Here is a 24,551-nt window from a genome sequence, read left to right as displayed (position 1 = left end):
CTACAGACTTACAAGCTGTGTCGGTAAACTGCTTGAGACAGTTGTATTTAAGCATATAAGTAACGATTTCAACGATAACAATCGGGGGAATGTTTGTATCTGAACTCAGGGAATAACCTGTGAGGATGGCAGGTACATGGAATATATAACCTGCTGATCCGTATTCATCAAGCGTTGCTTGATCAGCATTTTGACCGTGTTCATGTAGTGTTCTGTGTAGTTGTGAAGCACTTCGGCTGTTCCTAAAAACACTGGGCCTCCAACCCATACCATATTGTTTTTAATAACCTTTACGACTCTCTCATCTTTGTTGAAAGGGGATAGTGACCCCATATAGGCGACCTTCCGTTGATTCCATTTTTGTGGAATCTGGAAGGTCTTCCTTTCACCAGCAATACTCAGGAAGAGTCCAATATCTAGCCTGCAGAAATATTTTGTTGGAAACAGCTCCTCCGCTAAAACTTTGTTGACCAATTCAATCTTAGAATGCATTGCACATGAGTAGTTCTCGTTGACTGTGTTCGGCTGATGCTTTGGATAGTTCGACTGCTTGTAGATACACCGGATCTCACCAGCCAAAGAGAAGGACCAAAGGTTGCATCTGTCTCTCAGGAACACTTTCGTTATATTCCCGGGAAACCTGCGTCTGAAGTTTATGAAGTGGTCGTACACATCGGTATATGCGACAAGGCTGTTTCTTTATGTAGTCAAAAACTTTCACCCAATGCTTATATTTGGCCGGCGTAAATATGTTAGCACTGCCTTTGGCAACACCGCTGGGCTTACTCGAGGAAAATGAGTACAGAGTAGGCAGAACGTTGAGAGGAGCTTAGGAACAGTGTTGTCGTCCCGGTGCAGTGGTTTTTGTCACGTGCTTCGAGTACTTAATTTGTCACTCACTAACTCACTTTCTTTGTACGCTTGTCTATTATGTCACTTGTAAGGAATGCCCATTCACTCTTGTGTCCGAGCCTTGTCAAGACTGAAACATAAAATAAAACATTAGCAATCGTCTGTTGCCGAAATCTGTTGCTAGGCATGCTCAGCTTAGGACTGTCATACATCTTACATCGTTTCCACTCAAATAGACATTCGTTAACGTTGTGTATGCTACTGGATTCGAACATCTCAACCTCCATATATTTCTGTCACATGCCTTTGATGATACGATGTCAGAAAAAAATGTACTTTTTTATTTCTTTTTTTGTAAATGTTTTCCATGTACACAAGCCTATATTGATACATGTTTGTATTGTATATGATCTACGACTAGTCCAGTTTACCGATTACTCCCCGTCAAATGTTTACATGTGCACACGTATCTATAGATACATAATGTTGTTTGTAAGTGTGTATGAAAGATGGTTAATATAGGTTTGTCGGCAACTGGTAACGTATAAGGCATAAGTTTTTTTAACATTGCCCATTATTTCCCAAAAGATGTTTACATAAGTATATATAGATACACAGTACCGTTAACGTTGAAAATGAAACACGACTCGTGCAGGTTTGACTGTACTTATGACCAGAGTTGTTTGTACAGTAATAGCTCTTGAAAGATGATTGGTATATGACGTGAAATGTGCACGTGCATTACGATAAGCAAAACAAACAACAACAAAAAATAATAATAAATACCCGGGTAGAAAGAATCACTAAAACCTGTGTGATAATGCAAATTAAAATTAATGGTCCACGTATACACAGTGACTATCGACCTCCTTGAATATCGTTTAAATAGGGAATAATACCCCATGCACGCTACTGTTTACAACGGTCTACTGTGTTGTATACATATACATATACAACCCATGCGTTGTGTTTTTGAGCAGTGACAAAGGGAAATGATGGTGCGTTCGTGGGATGTATGTCTTTGAACTGTTTGTTAAAGCTTGTACTTCCTATCCAAATTGTAGGTTCCCTAAGTTTTCTGAACAACCTCTGCTGACGTCACAAGAGGTTGATATAAAAAATAAACCTTTATCCGTTGTAAAGACAATATCATTCCAAGGTGTGTAAGGGTAAATACCTCCCAATACACGCTCCTGGCTCAAAACTACCTGGTCGTATAGTGTTTATAAAATTAGGTTTCATGAAGGATGGCCACGGGATGCCTTTCACATCACGTGTATTTTACAGTGGCCTGCAACAAATGCATCATTATATGTCACTGACACCTGAGTGGGTGTGAAAACGAGCACTATTTAAAATGAAAGCAGAAATATAATTAGATTTTTTAACACAGCTTTTTCTCTTATTTCCAGACATATATATTAAATCGCGAGGGAATTGGCTCGCTTGGCAAGATTGATGACTATACCAACCCCCACACAACACAGCACCTGAGTAAATATACAAGGAGTTTGTTACTCGACAGTCACAGGATTATTTTACATGATAACTCAAAAGAAATATGTTACAATTATATTTATCAATTATCTTTCAAAGAACATAAACATCATACGTAGATTCGATATACAATTCGCTATTCGTTATATAATCACGATACACTTTCAGAAGTATACAACGCCATGTCATTGTCAAATACTCTACACATCAGGCCAGGGGATGTTCATACAATCTACATTATACAATTATAGATAAAATATGTCACATGCAGCCTCATAAGCGTTTATGCAGCACCAATAGCATGGTGCTCATAACGCAATGAACCACACACTTTATACAATACACAATAGCCACAAAACAATGTAAAGTTAAAGATTATCAGATAAACAATTCTAATCCGCAATACAGAGTAGTTGAGAAATACATTTAACGACCCCACGTTTCACATAGACCTAACAGTTGTGCCAAGAGTCAGAAAATAAAGTAAACATTTACAGAATAACAATGGTACCTATTTGTCAGAGTTAAAGAAAGTAAAGTTTCGTACCTGCGTAAATATACAAGGAGTTTATTACACGACAGTCACAGGATGATTTATGTGTCACCCCTTTCTTATACCTATTCCAGTTACCATAGCTAATCCCATTGACTGATAAAACTGACGATAAGGCTGTTGTTGTGAACTTCATTTGTTATATGTTAATCCTATTGTCTAACTCAACTGACGATAAGGTGCCTACTGCACAGTTAAGTTACTCTATCTTGTCAAGATTATATAAAGATTTTGATAAAAGTAGGTTTTTCGTGAGTGAAGTTCACACTGAATTCGATTAGTCTATCTCTATCTCTTGACACATACAAGATACTGGTCTCAGACTTTAATATGAGTGTGACCTATGGCCGACTGAAGATTGTGAAACGTGGTCGGTTAGTCTGTACCATTTCCATAATTCATTAACAAAAAATGTCATAAGATATTCAAAAACGTTCGTTTTATCCATGTTAATATATATGCTACCATTAGTATATTCAAATGCAATACATCTCCTCCATATATTTAAGAATCAGCAGAGCACTGTAGCAAGACTTATAAAACTTAAAATTAGGTACATGAAAATTATCAGGCAAACGAATTGTCATTTTGCAAACAGGCACCTGAGATAACCACTTCAATAACCCATGATTCTAAAAGAAAAGGAACAATGAAACACACAACCTCAGTACACAAGAACAGAATGTTATTCAGGCCATGTTTAATGAAAATGCTTACATTTTTAGCCTAATGGTAATGGTAATGTCACTGAACGTATGTACCCTCTCCACTAAGTTAAGATAACATTGTCGTAACGGGCTGTTAATGGCTAACAGAGCTTTGAGCAACAGGTTTTCACTCCTCTTACACTAAGGATTCATTAAAGACTGTAGTTACCGATCCGACCTTGGAACTTGGGTGAGATTTTTTATCCATGGTATGATGTCCATTGTATGATAAATATGTTAAGAAATTGGTGAGATTACCGAGTGTACGGTAGTACATATGCAAAGGGAAATTTTGGACAAACTAATAATCATGTCAGAGAAGGTCAGTGTCTTGTAATCATTTCATCATTTTCATTTCGTTTCATGAAGTTTTAATAGGGCAGAGTGGTATGAATAACAACTTCTTTATTACGTGAATGCGACGTCTCGATACAGATTCTTGTACCGTTGTCAAGCATCTGCAATGAAACGTCACACTCACGTAATAAAGAAGCTGTTGTCCACAATAATTTGTGATGTTTGTACACCTCAATTTCTAAACTGCCACTCAAACAAGTTACATGAAGTTTTCTTCAGGAAAGGGCATTTCCTCGATCACAGATATGAAGCCTGTTCTTTTCCATTGAGCAGAATGGGAGATATATATCAAATGTATTGAAAGTGTTCGGTGGCTGGACAATATCTACAATTTTCGTCAGTATGCTGCCTTCACTTTGTCATTATTTTATTGGACATAACGAAGACATACTGTTTGTTTACATCGACAACAGAGGGATGATGTCTCCAATAACGTCGACGTTCATAGGCTACACGTTATTTCAAGCAGACGTATTGCACTACCGTTTGCATCATTGTGCTTTTTGTTTTTTCTACAACTGTTATTTCCAAGAATTTACACTAATGTACATATAAAACAAACGAAACGCAGTTAATTGAGTACACATAATTATTTTTTCTTATTCTCTTTTTCAGAGTGTACTGAAAAGATGAATGAAGTTCCGGCTTACTGTCTCTAAACAATGAAATCATTTAAAGGTGTAAGTCCCAGGAAAATCCCACCCTTTGTCCGCATTAGCATATTATCCATGTTGTGTTAACAGTTTCACTAACTCCGTACGTCCCTCATGTCTGTTCACGTCCGCCTGTGTCCCGCACCTGCTGCCCAACTTCACCAGTGTCCTCCGGAATACACCTCTACAGTTGACATCAGTCTGACCTGTGTCCTGGATCTGCTTCACCTCTGTCAGTTTCCCCGTACTGCAGGCGGCATGAAGTTCGTGGACTGCCCATATCTGTGCGGGGGTCGGTGGTGCTGTAACACAAAGTGAAGTCTGTACACAGGTCGTATATTTATCTTACAGCTACATTGTTCGCATCTTACACTGATGATGTAAAACACTTGATACATTATCTAAACATGCAGTACGACTGTCATCAAAATGGCGGGTGCACAGGCATCACAAGAACTAGCTGATGTTTTTACACGTTAGTCATTGACACAATTAGAATGTAATGGAACCATTCTAACACAGTTTTGTGTGTGTCTGGAGAGTAGTCTGCATACAGCAATACACGTCTTCATCAACCTCATGTGCCATATCTCGAGCTCATCAGTGAGAACCTTTGAGACCACATTTTACACGGACAGTGACTGTTGTCTAGAACTAAACACTTATATCAATAGTTCCTCAAGCAATGAAACCAATTTTACTGTCTTTCCTTCAGTAACAACATTAAGTGCCTTCGTGAATCGCGATGGTCCAATCCATACTTCAGTACAAACACACTATTTACACAGACCTGTATTGTGTAATACGTACATAAATATACACATTACCCACACACACATAATGTCTCCAACTGTCGCAAATATTTACAACATTAATAGAAGAGTTTACATATGGCTAGACATCGTGTCTGAAGCAGGTACCTGCTGCGCAGTCCATACTGTAGTCGCTGTCTGCCCTGCTCTCTTCACACCCGTTTCTTAAATTCTTCTAAATTGCGTAATAGGGTGTTTATCAAACTTTCCCATAGATTTCGTCCTTTCACGGCAGACACATCTCACTACAAAGCCTGGAAATGTCCTGACTAGTGACACTCCGACCTCTAAGGTGCCAGGTATGACGTTATTATGACAGGACATCTCGGAAGTATGAAGATGTTTCTGTGTTTATACACTTGATGGAGGGCATGTGTATTAGACCAGAAACGTCGTGTGTACGTAATAAACGTCTTGTATGATAGAGTTTGGCTTTCAGTTTTTTGAGTGTTATGTTAGCAGTTTTGCTTTGATATTATTGGGGTGTTTTTCGTTCACCTATGTTTGTATGGGACAGTCTTAGTCAATGAAAATCAAAATACAATCATGACGCATTATGTGGTGTACATTTGTCTTTTAGTGTCTAATAGTTAGGTCGGGGCCACACAAATATGTGCAAAACGTAATTTGGCACTAACGTCTTTTGCACAGCGAATGGATGGGTTTGAGTGGGTTTTGCTAACTTTTTTCGAAACTTTTTTTTGTTCTTTGTGAGTCGAAAGATAGGGATCCCATTTCGAATACATAGATGTATCATCAGAGAAAATCTGATCATTATTTTTAAAATGACATTTTGTGAAGTTTCTGTTTTGACTCAGTATATCATAGCCATTTCTGACAACAGATATATCTTTTGCCAAAGATGCTCTAGCGAACAAAACTATTGCGCTTAGAGCGTCTATTTACATAGCCACAATGATGTACAAAGTGTTTATGGTTACTCAAGTCATTTTGAATCCTTTCGTCTGGCCACCTTTCGATTAGTGCCACAATGTCGTTTTTATCAAGGTTGTCACAGATTCCATGAGAAGTGCGTTTAGACCCCGTAAGACCATTACAATTCCTCACAAACAGTCCAACCTCCTCGTACCCATAGGCCCGGTGCGTAGATTTGACCGTAAATGTAATTAAGTTAATTGCACATCAGTCGGCAACGTATACCCTCTGACTTTTCCATTTTCATAACAGTAAAAAGTTCCTTTCTCTGATCATTTTGACTTTTGGATACAGATCGTTAATTCAGATGCTAGACTCCTTCAACTTTAACAGCACTTCTCTTAATGAAATCACTATCTCTGTGGTCCTTGGAGCTCACTGTCTTAGTTCTGTGCTTACGGCTTCCATAACATCCTATTTGATGCACCCTCCCAAATTCCATATAGGAGACACACTCCTGGGCGAGTTCCAACGTATTCTCTTCCTGAAATTCTCCCCAGCTATCCTTCCTTTTCTTTCATCTATCCCCGAAAAGCATAGGTTGTCTCTCATTGACCTAGACTGTAAGTGTAATATCATGTCTTGTAGCATTGATATTTTCTCCTCAACGAGGTATATCTTGTCTGCTGCCAGTCCCACATTGAAGTTACTGGACTCAACATTAAATACGCGAATGTATACTGTTCACAAGAAGTAGGGGAATCTGAACTTGGTAGAAAGAAAACCCATTAAGGAATGTTACAATGACATTCATCTTGTGCATGCAGCATCATTTCACGTTATCACCACACGCAAGCACAATGCATGGGAAGCACATGCACAACGTGGGAGCCTCCTACACGTGCATGGGGTGTCATCGTGAAAGTTGACGTTTTGCAGGCAGGTCGATAAATCACTGTAGACCATTTTGTCCCTATAATTGTCTTGCATCTCTGCATCACACAGTTGTTAGTGTATGCTTCTAGTCGTATATATTGTTTGAATTTGCAACACGGCGTACGTAACTTGATAAACGTTTACGTGCAAATGGAATGTTGCACACTGGCACTACCCAGCAAGCAGTGGCCAACGCCTTCAATGTTCCCAAGTCAGTCATTAGCTGACTTTCGAACAGATACAAAAAAGACCCAAAATGTTGATGATCGACCCCGTTTAGGTCAAGAAATGGTATGGGGTGGTATTACTATCACTGACCGAACCCCTCTTCAGGTTGTGCAAGGAAGGGTCTGAGGGCAATACTACCGAGACAACATACTGGCACCCTTTGTTGTCCACTTTGTTAGGTAGGTCGGTCGTCAGTTCATCTTTCAGGATGATAATGCCCGTGCACACCACGCACGTATCATCAGTGATCACCTTACCAACACAACATCTGTCGTATCCCATGGCCAGCATTGAGCCCTGACCTTTCCCCTATCAAACACGCCTGGGGCATGATAGGAAGACGTGTGCGTCAACGTCAACGAATATGAGCTCTGGCTTGCACAAGAGGTAAATGGACTTACCCAGAGGACTATTGGGAGACTCATACTCAGTATGCTGTTTCGTCTGGATGAATGTCTGACTCTCCAGGGTCAAATCACACACTACTTACTGAAAATTGTAAACCTGAAACTTTCGTGTCATACTCCAGTCACCTAACAAGGGGGATAACTGAACAAACACCTTTACTTTGAATGGAACCCATTTTGTGATTCTCAAACCATTCAGTATTATGATATCAACATTCATTCGAGCCAATATATCTCCCAGTTTCGAAAATCTTACACTGAATGTACAGTTCCCCTACTTTTTAAAGTATATGTATTTCAAGTGAACAGTTTAACGGGAAGGGTGAGACAACATACTGAACTTTTAACAAATATCTAATATCATTTTGTGATTCATAAACACGTGCTCGTAATATGTTGAACCTCTTGAAATTGACTCTTCCTTGGGAAGCTGTTACTCATGGTTTCTATTCCGTGTTCCACACATATGATGTATCTTGTATTTCTTTCACCAAATGTGCTCACTGGAAGTCTTCCTTCGATCCACATGCAGATTTCGTTAAATATACGTTTCTGCACTTAAAGGACATGCTTTCAAACAAACAAACTGACAAAATGGAGTTAGTGACTTCAGTTTAATGTTCCACTCAGCAATATTACAGCTGTATGACAGCGATCTATAAATAATCGAGACTGAACATGATAATCCAGTGATCAAGAGCATGAGCATCGATCTGCTCAAGACGAAATCGATGACATGTGTCAACCAAGTGTTTTCCTCTATGACGTCAAATTCCATAAAGGAGATCATACGTCAAAAAAGACAAGACGAGACAAGTGCTTATTGTTTCAAAGATTTGGACTAACCGTCTCTCGTCTGTTTCCCACGGAGATTTATATTTACATTTGTGCCAGGTAATGGAGGCGTAAAGGTGCAGTATTTTGTACCCAAGTGGGGAATCGAACCCGGGACTTGAGGCCTGAGCGTCAAGAGCGGTCACTTTAACTATGTGACTGTCCCACCGCCCTGAGAGCAGGTAATGAGCCTGGTTATAAGCGCCACATACTATTAACAGACTCAAACTTGTTGTCATGGAAACATGGGAAGGGTCAGCTTCTAAATAGCTAAAGGCACCACTTCAATTCTGGGTAAATACATGAACCCAGTTTGGATGAACCGTGTCTCATGGCATTCGAATTGTGCTCCCCTAACAAAACCGCCCCTCCCCCTCATTTCGAAACAGAGTGTAAAAATCGTTTACATGTGTTTTTAATGACTGACAACACAAATAAGTACAGATTGGTTTGTTTGATGTAATCTATTAACACCTCTTTGGACGTCACACTTCTCTTCTTCTACATTAGATCGCGGATGTAAGATCTAATCATAGGTATAAAACCAGAGCATTGACAAAGAAGTAGTATCACACAGATAACAGCAAAATCCCCTTTGTGCCAACACAAATTCCACCATGACTGGAAAACAAAGAGAGTAAGATATTGTGATGGGGGTGTTTATAAATAAATGTAAGATAGGGGCTAGTCGTTATGTGGTAGTCTAGTATCCGGTGTTCTGGATATAATGTCAGTGGCACAAATCATTACCGAATTTAATGTGTTAATCCCATTTCTTATATTCACATTGTCATGGTATTGCTTTTGGTATTCATTCACACAATGTTTCACTTGTCGAACTCTCGCACCGTTGTCGCGTGAAGCATCTACAAGAAGCGTCAGTAAAATATAATTATAGACAAGCTCCTCTGGACGTGGTTTAGCTCCCCACGCGGCAATAATTTAGCTGTGTTGTCACGGTTTCTGATCAAACGCTGCCTTAAACAGGACAGCAAACCAGTACAGTATGACCAGAAATTATAAAGAATTTACAGATTGGATTCCTTTTTTTTTGTTTTTGTTTCTTTTTTTTTCGTACAGTACTCGCGAACTGAAATGTGAATATCAAAAGTCCAGATTCAAAGACAGGTGAACAGTTACTATGGGCAGCAATGCAGGCTTCATTGGGGCGGGGCATACTACTGATCAAAAAAGTTAGAATTTCGTGGTCTATGCAGAAACAGACACACAGAACTTTCATCTGAGAAAATCCTCATTGTTCTAGTTAAAAATCATATGCTGTAAGCAACAGTTAAAACTTCGTTCCTTTTGTTCAGGTTTGATGAACGGTGATGAAATTCCTCGACTTTTCTGCCAACCCACTGCATGCACCTCAGTCCTAATTGTCTCTTTACAGACAGCCAAAGTTCCGCTATCAGTCATATCCAGCCTTAGGTTTTCTAAATTCCCACTTTTACAAGAATACCAAGCCGACTCCTATCACCGACAGTCAATTTTCTGGACCTGCCCGCGGATCAGTGCCCTATATCCATTTGCAACAAACGATAAACAGTGGACAAAGGGATGCCTGTTCTACTTGAAATCACTTTAGCTGATCTGGTGTCCTTGTTATAATGCTCTACAATCAACTTCCACTTCTCTAAATCATCCACACTCATGATCACTTAAAATGTCGTCTGCTAGCAAGTGGACAAAGGGGGATAACACTTCACAAACTAATAAAAAAGGATTAACATAGTTGTCTCCCTTGAATGAACCCAACCGATTGACAGCTGGGCATGGTTGTTTATGTTAGAAATCCAAATATACATATTCCTATAGTAAATTCTCAGTATTTTCTGGCCATACTATAACTATGCAGGGAGAAACTTTGATTGAGACCAGACCTGTGATTGTGGTGAATACATTTTGAGAAGCAGTTAGGTGTGATCATGGGCTTAGAAAGCAGTCGTTATGTGCAATATGGACCATCAAACCATTCTCACATGTATTCCGCAGATATTGGTGAACAACTACATCCGTTAAGAGTAAGGCCACGAAATTCTATTAATAAATATCTAAAATTCCAGCAGATAGAACTGGGACTGGCCTCGTTAAATGGTAAGGTATTTTAGGGTTTGGAAAAACTGACGGTGGTGTTTATGTGCAATGTTGGATGTTGCTTTTGCTACACTGCATTTGGTGGTAGGCGGCATTGCTCTAGAGCGACGATGGATGTTCAATCTTATCCCAGAACGATGATGTTTGTTATAACCTAGATGGAACAGTTTTGAAAAGAGCTAGATGACCTGTTTGACCTACCTGCGGAAGACAGGTCATCTTCAGAGCCACGTTTTACTGAAAGGAAATGAGATGTAACGTGTACTGAATCAGCATCTTCATGTTTATCTGTTCTGAGTTTATGGGTCATGACGCATAATGCATAATGCTTTGATGCATAAACGAAAACAATGTAGTCATAAAATTAGTCCTATCTATATATAGTGTCAAGGACTGGCTTTCCGACTGTGAGACCAGTTGGTAGAATGACTGAATGTGTATTAAGGTCATACCACCATGGGAACATTCAAGTACACAGGAATACACATGAGAAAATGGGTCACAAACAAGATCCCTCTCCGTAGTCTCATCACAGTAAACCAACCGGACGCCGTCCCTGATGAAATTGTCAATTCCACTGGCATCTTACCGCTAGCATGTGACACCGATTCGAAGCAGAAAATCCCTCAAGTTTCTACTCGGAGACGTAAAGACACGCTGCGATGACAAGCTAACAGATATGTAAGATATTCTTGGAATCGGGATTGGTAAAGCAACTAAATGAGTAAAGAAGAGATTTACTTTACCTTTCACTGCCTTCTTTATGTGCCTGTAAATAAAAACGTAAACCAAGATTAACGATTAACATTTGCAAGTGTAAACCCTTTCAGCACACTTCTTTTCCAACACCTCTTAACCTCCAGATAACTCACATTAGGTTTTGTAAACTAGTTCAGCAAAAAAGTGTATCAGCTTTGGCTGTGTAATTTGTAAGTGGTAAGCTTGTAGACATGGTGATATGAATCATATTGATAATCTGATGATTATATCGTTCTGCTATAAAGCATCTACGATACTAGATTCGACTTCTTTGTAGAGATCCGGGTTAGGGTTCATCTTGGGTAACCAATCCTTTTCGTAACAGGCGACTAACGGGATCCGGTGACCAGGCTTGATGACTTTGTTGACACATGTCATCGTATCCCAGATGCGTAAATCGCGATGCTAAACACAGGATTGACATGAGCATCGATCTCTGCAATTGGAAGTGGATGACATGTGTCAACCAAGTCAGCGAGTCTGACCACTGATCCCATTTGTGGCCACTTACGACAAGCATAGTCACATTTGTGGCAAGCATGGGTTGCGGAAGGCCTATTCTACCCCGAATCTTCACGGGTACTGCAGGGGTGTGTCACACGAAACTGCGCATCATCAATTATTGTGAGTGAAATGAAGTGGGAGTATGATTTTAGTTGAGGTCTGCATTTTGTCTCGATTAATGGGGTGGGATGGTTAATATGGGAGATGCTATCACTCCGTTCCTATTGTGTGGATCGATGTCAATGAAATGAATTTTCTAGTCGACTGTCAATTATTATTACTCGCCTGTGGGAGAAACTGTAATACTGTAACGGCAATATTACACTAGTGCCATATTCCTATACTTATCACATCATAGTGGTTTACAGTTATGACGTCACAATGCTAATGCCACTGTCAGTGATATTAGACCTTGCTTGATTCGCGGAAACCTGAGTAGACAGTCTCTATCACAGCAGTGAGTGAGAGTAATATTCAGAATATATATATTCTAAACTAGCTTCTGTGAAATAACATTTTCTTATCAACCTCGTTTTCGCTCGTTTGATACCAACTCATTCATAAAAAATGGTAATACAAGGAAGGTCTTTTAGTAACATTTATCTGTCTGATGTTGAGTCAGTTACAGGCTACTGTCGTGAAACTAGAGCACTGCTAACAAGCGATAAACAGCAAATGAAAAGAACAAAGAGTTTGTGAGAATTTACCATATGCAGAATATCAAAGAGCCCACAAAGACAAGGCTTAAGACAAGTACTGTTACAACAACTAGATAGATGGTCTGGGAACTGCCCGTCGTTGCCACATGAATGCTATAGGTAGTACCTGCACAATGATATATAAAGACATTAATGAGAACGTTGTCTTACAAACAGAAGGAAAGATAGCGGGTAAGCAGTTACAATCATCTTAGTAATATTTTATACATAACACTCTGTACAGTGTACATCTATTATCATATAGTACAGCTTTTGAATTAAGTATATCAAGATGATATTGGAAATGGAATTTCACATTTGTCATCGTTTACATTATATGTTCAACTTTCTCACGTTTCAATGATTGAATATGTTAAACTTGTTTAATCTTGGTGGACGATGGTAATCCTATTGGGAATCTCACAGAAGACGCCGATGTGATTGCCTATACATCCTAGCGTGCAGTGTCCACTGTGCTGATCGCAGGTGTTTCCTAGGCAATTTTTGCTGCACAGTTCATCACACAGGTCACCGTACACACCCACTTTGCATCCTTCGAAGCATTTTCCGGTTTCTTTCTCACAGAGCACTTTTCCATTTGGACGAGGGAAACAGTTTTGAGAACAAGTTTTGTTACAAGCATCCCCATATTTTCCAGGCTCACATTCCCCTTCACCTTGTGCAGTCAGATCTAAACATGTTGAAGGTGAGGACATTTTAATCATAGGACAGAAAACATACCGTTTTAGACACATAAATGATTGTTATTACAGTTCCGCAAGAAATCAGAAAGTAAAAGAAATCAGCGTGAAGACAAGCATTAAACGATAAACTGTTTAAGAATAAAGAAGATAATATAAAGATTAACTACATTTAACAATTAATGCAGAGGAATTGCAATATCATGACAAGAACAAATACAGTTCACATAATGGCAGTATGCCATAAACGCCGTGCTTATGTAAATAAACTCAATGATGATAATAGTTGTCAGTGTTCAAAACATGAGAATCCAGATCGAAGAGGCTTACAACCCTTGGCTCTGTACCATAAAGCGATCGTAAGTCTGTCAAAGTCTAAGAGTCTACGAGCTGTAATAGCGTCGTGGAATGGCGCCTTGTCTTGATGTTAAGAGAGACAGGATAGACGCACGTACGTGCATCTTTATCTGATGTTAATATCTCTTGGAACAGGGTGGATAAGAAAAGTAGTTCTGGCAAGTTAAACCCACCCTTACTCTTGACTCGCTTTCTGTATATGTTGATTAGCACACCACTGCGTTCTGCTAAAATTGTACAATGATACCTCCTCATTTAACACAATATATGGGGGTGCAATCGTTAGTGAAAACATATTCCAGACACTTATGCCATTTCTTGGATATGTAATATACTGTGTAAACTAGTCTCACGAATGGCTTCAAAGCGCGATCATATCAACGACACGCACGGGCATACGAAGGCTGCAAGAATCCATACTGAATTGTAGCGTGTGAGAAAGCAGTTCTACGTTGACGAGCAGCTCTCTGATCTGATTTGGTTGATTTGTTTCAGCTTCACTATCGTTATCTCACGTTTTCTATGACCAAAAAGCTTTTTTTACGGCAGTATTAAAATACCGGTAGACGAATGACGACATTACAGTTTAGTTAGATTACAGCTTAAAACACGGAATGTACAAGGATCTCACAGTCCCGAAAACCCATTCAAAACACAGTGTGACGAATCTATTACCCTGAAGATATCTTTTCTAGCGTATCTCTTTAAACCACCATTCAGTCTTCGGCAGATGTGTTAGTGGTGCCACATCTGTGGTAACGGTTGTATGTCTGCTATATGTAGTACCTGCACAATGGTATTATAAATGAATGAGAATGAGACGCAATACGTTTCTTCATATTTTTTCCTGAATGGTCATAAGGGGAGATAACCCGGAACGGTTTATGACTAACATTGTTTAATTTAAGGTTTTACAGAAACATTTTATTTTGTATACATTTCTACTGACACAAAAAATACGAAATTATGTCAGCAGTTTTATTACTCTGTGTATATTCATAATTGTAAGCGCCAAATAAAACATTTCGAAGCGATCAGCCTTTTGGCGACCGCATTCCATCAAAGGTCAAGGTCATTGATACAACCCGTGTAGTGTATCACGTGACAAATTTGATGGGGTGTCAGGTTCTCACACCCTGGCAAACCGGCATTTAATGTTTCGTAAGCTACGTATTGATCAAATTGAATTCTAAAAAATATCTTAAGGTTTATAATATCTTGTACTTCCAGTGGAAAACTCTTTTGTTGATTTCTAAACTTCCTTAATTCTGGAATATACATTTTTATTGTTTGGAATTTATTGGTTCTGCTTCCTTTTAACTAGTATCAGTTTCAACATGTAACAATGCCTGACACGTTTAATACCACCACTTTGGGCCAACTAGCCATAATTCAGAAACCGGAACTTTATTGGTCTGTAGTCAAAAGGGGTACGTGATGTAAAAGAATATCAAATCACATTTCAAATCTCCTGGAAATACTTAGGTTGTGGTTATATAGTCAATAATTGGGAGGTTACTTGTTTATACAATAAACAAACGAAGATATTCATATGATCTTTCTTGACAAAACGCACTGTGTTTATTTGAGTTTATATGGAAATGTATTGCCTCAAGGGACGGACGGGTACTCCAGTGGTAAACGCGTTTGCTCGTCACGCAGAATATCCAGGATCTATTCTAAATATGGCTACCATGTGCGAAGCCAGAAACAATATATAACTATGTGTGAAGCAGCATCATTAAATGTCCCCATTAGGGATTCAAAGTGACATTTCCATGATATAATCCTTGTTAAATGCATCAATGCACATACAGTTTATTCTGCTAATTAGTGACTGTTACTTTCTTCTGATAATACACTTGTGAGCCGAACGCACACATAGGTCTAGGCTAACTGCCCCCCGGACAAGTCTGATGTAAATATTGTAGATAAAACGCCCAAATCATAAAGACGGTTTACAATAATCACCTATACTAGTGTATCACATGATACTGAACAAGGCAAAATGTTTAATCTAGAATAATTAAATTTTTATCGTGTTCATTAAAATTCTGGCAATCTGATTAGTTAACTGGGAACATTTCTTTTGATTTCATTTCCCAATGAATCTGAAAAAAATAAGCCACGCCCACCGAACCGGACTACTTTAGGACCTGAGGAATGCCGGGGAATCCCTTTACACAGCGGGGGAATTCCCTTGCACTCGGGTACCTTAATGAACTTTGGGTAAACATTGAAGTGATACATTGTGGTTAACATAAACAAACAACTCAAAATTATCCGTGAACGTTAATAAGGTTGCAACGCCTCGACAAGAGCATGCGCACGTTGGAACATCAGTTCATGGCATTGCAATCCCAGTCACATCACAGCCTCTTTCTACTTGCGCAGATACTACAATCTCAGTTCCACTAACTTCATATCATCGGGCTTAATTTCCATTTCTCACTTTTCAAACTGTCTCTTTCAGTTCGCAGGTAGTAATTCAAACGTTTGAACTTGAAACTTTGCCGATACCGGGACGCGTCACGTTGAGTTGTTCCACTCTGATTCGTCGACCGATGTTAGCTTGGTTGATTGACAGCTGTTTGGGGGTGCTCTATGCTGATTGGCTCATGGTTTGGCAGGCGTGTCATTTTATGTAGATGAGTCACGTGAGTCATGTCACGTCATTACCGAATTCTTAGACCGAAAATGTTAATCGGTGGTAACAAAGATATCTGTTTCCATGAATTTGATTACGTTTAAAGAAAATATTGTTGACAGGGTATAGTATTTGTTCCTGAATTTAATTATAAGGATTGACTTCTGTATGAAACTAAAAACCAAGGTGCAAACTTTTGTAAGAATCCGCTACGCGGATTCATACAGTTTGCACCTTGGTTTTTAGTTTCATACTTCAATGCAACGAAAGAAATACACAGTCAATCCTTAATTGAAACGGAGATCACTAAGAGAACACTATCCACTATGCCAAACAGTTTACTGTGTTTAGATAACAAGACTCTGTTATATGAATCACAGTGCATGAAACCTTCAAGCCATAACAAATGAGCGAAAACAAGTGACATCATTCTGAAGTGTTTCTCTGAATTTACGAAACGACCAATACTGACTTTCGTTTTATAGTCTTTGATATTAAACTTCTTATAATCGGAGAGCATGGCATGCACTACACAATATTTCGGGACACATCCGCGTTCGTGTACGAGTTTTTCCTATAACATCACAACCGGCTAGTTTTATTGTAGACGTTTGAGAAGACTAGTATCATAAGTTATATATTTGCCAGTTTCGTCGGTTACAGATGGAAACAGAAAAGATGGTGTAAGGCTGCTTACCTAAGTTTCACTTGGACAGTTTCTGTTCACCACCGCATATCGACCCGGTAGACTGGGTAATGTCAAGCCTCGACTATTCCTCGGCTTTGTGAATGTCGGCTTTGTACTGTTAATGCTAATTATAGCCTGCCTTGCGACGGACGAGCAGTTCATTGTATGATATAACAATGAGTAACACTACGCCATAACTATAGGCTTGTTTGTCGGTGTAGGTAGGCTACGTTGAAGACATCACTCTTGGAGTATCTATGATGATGTTTTCTCCAGACACATATGTCGTTCTCCTCGTGCGGTGGCCGTTTTCTCGACTTTTTCTTTGGGGTCTGCTTGGCAATGTTAGTAACTGCTTTGCGCGGTTAACATTGAAAACACACACAATACAAGAAGATTGCACGAACATAAAACCACAATAACATCAATACACACGTCAAATATTACTAAACCAACTAGCAACACCGCCTAAAATATGATGCAAAGATAAATTATGAATACATGTTAACATATTTCAGATTTAGAGCCGTATAGTGACCACATTAAATTTTGTCGGTCATGCGGAAAAGGTCGAAATTCAGGAAATAGGACATGGGTGCTTTCATTTAAAATATTACGTGCTCTCTTTTTAATTTGCTGTTTGTAAATAGTGCTGAATTCTTCTATTTTAATTTTTTCTTGCAGTGCTTCTATTTTTTGGAAAGTTTAGATCGACTTTAAACAGACAGAGCGCCATTCCAGAAACACACTAACAAATTAAAATACTTTGAATAAAAGACATAGAATATGATTGTTCCAGTCTTAAAATAACGAAGACGACGCAAACCGTATAGCTGTATAGCCGCTTTAGTCCTTTCTTGTATAAATAATCATTATTGCTGTGGATGCATGCTATATTCGTGGACCCATGCTCATATTTCAAGTCATTCTTTGTCAAAATTTAGTTACTGCTGGACACGTATGAGAGTAAACGCGTTAGTGAGAAGTAGCCTGGCGGGGAATACAGATGAATAGCCTTAGTTGTTGCAGTTAGCTCGGCGTGCACAACATTCTGCAAACATAAGTCAATACCGCTTGTTTAACACGTGTGTCGCAGAGCGATCGTATGCATCGTTTGAAGAAGTTTTAAGGGCCAAATGATTCATTATCAGAGACAATAGGCCCACGAGTGTCACTGTAATGGTTAATGTGCTGACAAACGCAACATATCGTGCCATACAAACAGCACTAGCAATCATCAGTTTTATAGACCGACCACCCAAAACGGAAATGACATACATGAAGCACTCGGTCATACAATATTTCGTGTACCATTCTCGCTCATCCAATATACAGGTGTACATTGTTCTCGTGCTCCTGGTCGACGTGCATATTCCACGGACCATTAGCTTGAAACCCCTTCCACAGTCATTCAGATTAAAGCGGACTACAAACTGCAGCTGTTTAACCAGATTCCAGAAGGCCTCCAACCTGATTCCTTTAAAATGCGTCAAAAAACCTCGCGATTTCCAACAGGTGAACACTGAACAACAGTGACAAAGCATCGATGTTAGTATATTGCCCTTCACGTTCAATTGATAACAGATATCGATGGATTTACATATTGACAGTCTGAAAAAGATGTTGTGTCATTTGTAACAGAATGCATCTGGCATTAAAGGACGTATTAATGACATTTCATTGGACTCGTGTGTTTTCCCATACTGTTCAGAATTTTTTAAAACATTCACACTGACAGACAGACAGAGAGACAGACAGACAGACAGAGAGACAGTCAGCCAGATATTAGGATTAACTCTCACAGCCTGCTCATAAAATCACACTGGAGACCATGATTTAATCCATGCAACGGTTGACATGCGTATAGGTTTACCTGTTTTATGTACACATATCAGACACACATTTCACGTGTAAAACATTCATATATTTCAAACGGATTTTACAGCTTCTATGATACAGTGTTACCTTAACCATTCATAAATGAAACCGACTATCAAAACCAAAGTTAATGTATTAATTTATTCATAATACAAAAAAAGCATTGTATTATCAGAGCAAAACGTCAACTGCATATCAAAAACGATACCATAGGACAAAGGCTGGTCTGCATTTCTCACAATTTATTTTCCCCGTGAAGATACGAATTAGCTTCTTGATTCTGTCCAGCATAAGGCAAGTATTCATCCAGCCTGTGATCAACCTACACTTCAGTAAGACGTACTCTGGAATCCTAGTAGATACTACACATTTGAATGTACCTCAAAAGCACTGACTTAAAGAAGGTTGATGAGGCACAGGGGTTATTAAAGAAATGTAAACCGTATCTCAGTGTGACGAGGCGAAACATATTCCTTTGAGCGTGAAATACAATACGTAGTGGTGCAAGAATGTACGGGTGAATCACTGGAAATTCAGTTTTGCAGCGTCTGCAACGATATCTACAGACATTGTGTCTGCCTTTTGGTAAAGCACTAAACCTAAAGGAAAACAATGACTGGTCCCATTTCGTCTTCGTTGACGTCACTGTAGATGTGTTCTGAGTTTCGATGCCTCCTGGATGAAAGGTCCTGTCTGTTTGGATCACTTTGTGGACGGACGTCTGCCATATCGTGCGATTTCTCTCTAGAACAGAAATAAAATGGAAGAATAAAAATATGACCCACCGACATTAAAACATACTTTAATTCATTGACGTTTTGAACTTCAACACGGCAGTGTGCAATTTGAAGAATGTAACGCGGCTTTGTTGATGTAAAGAATGAAATGTTGATCACAGAAATAAAATTGTTGAAGGACATATAGTAAATCGAAGTCGTTATGTCGAATCTTATGGGATCAAGTATTAGCTTAGGTTCTGAATGACGTTTGCGCAACACTTCATCCACCTCGTTGTATATGCTGACCTCTTTGCGGAAACTCTCTTAAAGTGAAACATGCACCCTGTTACAATTATTTCAAGAACCAAAACCAACAGGGCTGTCGTTGTTCCAATAGTTGCAACGTTCATGGCACCCTTGTCAGAATCTGAAATGGGTAGTTAAATAAAGCAGTTGTAAACACATATATAAACTGCATTATCCGAATATATGTCCGCATGTTTTTTTTTCTGTTTTTTTTTCTTCTCAAATCAAATAGAAAACGTATGTAGGAACCGAATCCGTGTTCCCTTGCTTCCAGCATTTAGTACAAAAAATCACAACTCGTAGCTGGTGTCCGGCTTATTAATTTCACCACAGATGCGTTTTGATTGTTAGTAGGTATAGGCTGATCAAAATGAATATAGACAAGTATACTGTCTACAAAGTATGAAATACTTTTCGAGTAAAATATTATCCAAATTATTCTTAAACATGACCCGACAAGATCTAGAAATGATATTTTCATTCAGGGAACAACATATGCTCTCATCTAGGCAATTGTTAACACACAAAGATACACACACACACACACAAACACACAGAGAGAGAGAGAGAGAGAGACAGACAGACAGAGAGAAAGACAGACAGACAGACATCCTTACCACATTTCCCAGTACGAGGATGACAGACACCTCCCACACAGTTCATGCAGGATAGTTGACAGGATTGTCCATATTGTCCTTGAATACACCCGTTGTCACAAGACCCGTTGTTTTGGTAACATGTGTTATTGAAACAAGTTCCCGGGCAAGGCATACAGTCATCTCCATAGTAACCAGGCAGACTTCCTTCAACACAAAACGCCGTCTCATAACAACTCAAACAGTTTGGGATACATTTATCTGGAGAGGAACAGTGTGGACCAGACCGGCCATCTAAACAGCCATTGACACAGTGTCCTCTGTATCTTGTACATTCAGATATGCAGGAGCGGGAAGTGTCATTAGTAACAGGGGCAGGATAAGACACACAGTCTCTGTGACATCTCAATGAGCATGTACTTCCATACATTCCAGGTGCGCATGTTTGTACACAGTCAGTTGTTGAACAATTCTCACATGAGTATTCACAGTCCAGACCATGATATGGATCATGACACTTATCACATCTGCCTGTTATCCTGTTGCAATGTCGACATCTCGATGAACAGTTCTTGCAGTTGGACCCATAGTATGAGCCATGACATCCAGCAACACAAGACGATGTCAGATGGCAGAACGTTCCATCACATCCTCCAAGACATTTTGTGCAGTTTTCCTTCGGAAGTGTGCACGGGATGTTGCATCGAGTACCATAGAAACCAGGTACACAACCGTCAGTGCAACTGTAAGTGCCACGATGTGTCAGACGACACTTACTGTTCATGCATCGGTTGCTGCAAGGCGACTTGCATCTGAGACCGAAATATCCCGAAAAGCAAGCAGTATTGCAGTACTGTGTTGTACTTAAGCAGTTTGAGCACTGTTGATCCTCCATGCATCTATCAGCTGTAAAGGAAGATATGTTCATTGTAGACAAGCATAATTTCTTACATCTGATTATACATTTAAGTACATTTTTAGATCATTCTGCATGTTACTGCGTTATGCCCCAGCAGTGCACTCAAAATTAACTCAAACCAACAAAATTAACTTAACTGAAAGAATACACGATCGCGGAAATATGTTTTCACGACTGGAGTTGACTGGAAGCACAGGATGTCAGTCGTCTCTACAACAAATGTAATTTTTTTCGTTTAACTGAAGCAAAATACTCAGTGAATATAAAAAGCTACCTTGTGTTGACAAAAGCCTCACAGCAACAATCACTATCACGTGAACATCCATCGCTGTCCTGAAATTGTCACAACACAGAATTTTAGTTAATTACATTAAGCCTCAGATTCATCAGTTTCGTGATTTCAATTATCGGATAAATGAGAATGTCAAATCAGTGGGTGAGTGATGAATGTACAAACGTACCTGTCCATTGAGATTGGTTTCAACTGTGTGGGCAGATGGGAGATGAACACTACTGAACTTAAGTTTCGGATGTTCCTTGCCACATTAAGCAAGTGCTACGTGGACGTCATAGATTCAGTGTGGTTTCAACTTCCCATGGGCAAGGTCGGAAAACACAGCCATCGTGTGCCTCATGCATACTAAAACAAATGGTTGTCTATCTATGACAATATCACGGACATGATCTCTACATGCGTTCCCAGGTGCATTTATACTTGTACATCACCTTACATCAGAGACTCTTGTCATATTTTACATTGGTTTTGAGTGGCATAATTGTATAAGGGTAAATATAGTCCTGTCGTCTAAATTTAAACCTGACTGTCAAATAATCAGTGCTTTACAAACTGCCATCAAACGTTGTGAAGAGGACATTCTTATTGTATAATGTAGAATCCGGTACTGATGTTAGGTTTTCTCAATGCCTTTCACTAGGCAGGTATAATGGATGTGGTGTCCAGTACCGTTACGTTTCCTTTTTGTCCTTCTCATGGGTGACAATATCTCTTGTAATAACCTTTGCTAATACCAGTTATGTGCCTATTAACTCTCAGTTGTCAGTTGAGAATGCCCTCTGTTTGTTTATGAAGAAGGAAATCCAGATGTGAGAACTGAAACTTGATTTATTTCTTAATGACGATTACATATATTGTATGTGGTACACGTTTGTGATCGTTGATCTTGCATTTGTGTAAGGAAAACAAATTGCGTGGTGATGTGAAAATATATGGCTAACTCTACGAATCTTCGCTAAAAGGTCAAAGACACCGGTGGAACTTTAGCAGGTGAAAAAAGGACAGTTATTTACATTACGTTAAAATGTAATGACGTCACTAGGCCATTCTGGTCGGCCGCCTCGTAATCAAACGTACATGAGGTAACCGACATCATGACAAATGTCAGTTGTCATTGCAACATAACATTGCCGTATAGTATCCTTTAATATAACAAAAACTCATAGCGCAGCATAGCATTGTTTGCAGCTGCTTATCTCGACTAACATAACCGATGGAAACAAACGCTTAACTTCATCAAAGAACAGCTTGGGAACAGCTCGACTCTTAACTAAACGGGGACATGGCAACATTATTTAACAAGCCTTTGTCCCGGAAACATCGAATGAGAAGTCATTTTCTTCTGAATGTGCTGATGTAAGTTTATATTGACAGAGTACATGCTACATTGATATTGCCCAATATGGTTTTACGACAATCTGAAATGTAGCTCAATACTATATATATTTATGTTCATGTAGACAGATATTTATTTTTCATTAAATATTATATGTGGTTAGTCTTGCACAATATCGAGGTGATAGACGTATGAATTCATCATTAACAGTTACTGGTCATTGGGGTACGAAATGTTGCTTTTCACACAACCTGTAAAAGTAATTGTGGTCAATAGCTTGGTGAATCCTGTGACTGGTGAATTGATAGAGGTCATCGATGCCTTATTCGACCTCCTCTGGAGAGAGTTCATGCTTCACAACGCCTTCTCGTGGAAAAATTTCCGAGTTTGAATCCATTGTCAGTGAAGACAACTCGCCAAAAAAAACACCAAAATCTGTTTTCCTCAATAAATGCAATAAATTGTGAACGGGAAGAAATTCAAGTGCTTTCTTTTTCATGCACATTCCATGCATCACTCCCAATACACGTCCGGGGTTTCAATGCTCTTCTGACAATTTACAATCTTATATTTGGTGTTTAAGGCATGCCTATATTTACTGAGGCTCAGCGCAACCATGCGATTGGTCATTTGGAGGTTAGGGAGTGTCAGTCTGGTAACAAGGTAACCGAATGTGTCACAGAGTAGCATAGCAAGACTTCAGCATCGCTACCTGCAACAAGGGTAAACACGTGATCGCCCCAGGTCAGGTCGACTCCGCGTGACCACGCCCACTCAGAACAGGTTCATTCGGCTTCGACATTTGCGGAACATGTTCACCACAGCATCCTCCACAACATCAGTAGTACCAGGACCATTCTGATCAATTTTAGAACAATTTCTGATCAGACTGTGGGGAACCGCATACGTGAGTCTGGTGTTCGTTCCAGAAGACCTTTGCGAGGACCTGTCCTGTCACGTCAACATCGGCAACAACGCAGACAGTGGTGTCGCCAACATCTCCCATGGCCATCGCAAAGGCAGAAACTGTTATCTTCAGTGATGAGTCACGTTACATGCTGCGACGTCCCGACGAAAGAGCACGTGGATATCGACGTCGTAACGAACGCTACGCTGCAAATTGTGTACAGAAAGTGGACAGATTTGTTGACGGAATGTGACATGGTTTGGGCTGGATTCTCATACAATGTCTAGACAGATCTCATTCAGGTCCAGGACAATGTGACAGCTCGACGTTACCGTGATGGAATCATCAGGTCTCATGTCCTTCCTTTCATAAACCGTCAGAACGTCATTATTCAGCATGATAACGCACGGCCGCAAAAAGAAGAATAAC

The 24,551-nt window shown here is 39.5% G+C and overlaps 1 pseudogene; it reads right to left on the bottom strand.

Annotated features, from left to right (window-relative positions):
* LOC137280728 (uncharacterized) lies at positions 1-24,227 on the bottom strand (annotated as a pseudogene).
* Between the last annotated feature and the right edge of the window lie 324 nt (positions 24,228-24,551).

The sequence above is a fragment of the Haliotis asinina genome, chromosome 4, assembly GCF_037392515.1.
Source record: "Haliotis asinina isolate JCU_RB_2024 chromosome 4, JCU_Hal_asi_v2, whole genome shotgun sequence".
Classification (NCBI taxonomy): Eukaryota; Metazoa; Mollusca; class Gastropoda; order Lepetellida; family Haliotidae; genus Haliotis; species Haliotis asinina.
Note: the sequence above shows the minus strand (reverse complement) of the source record. Positions and strands in the feature narration are given on the sequence as shown.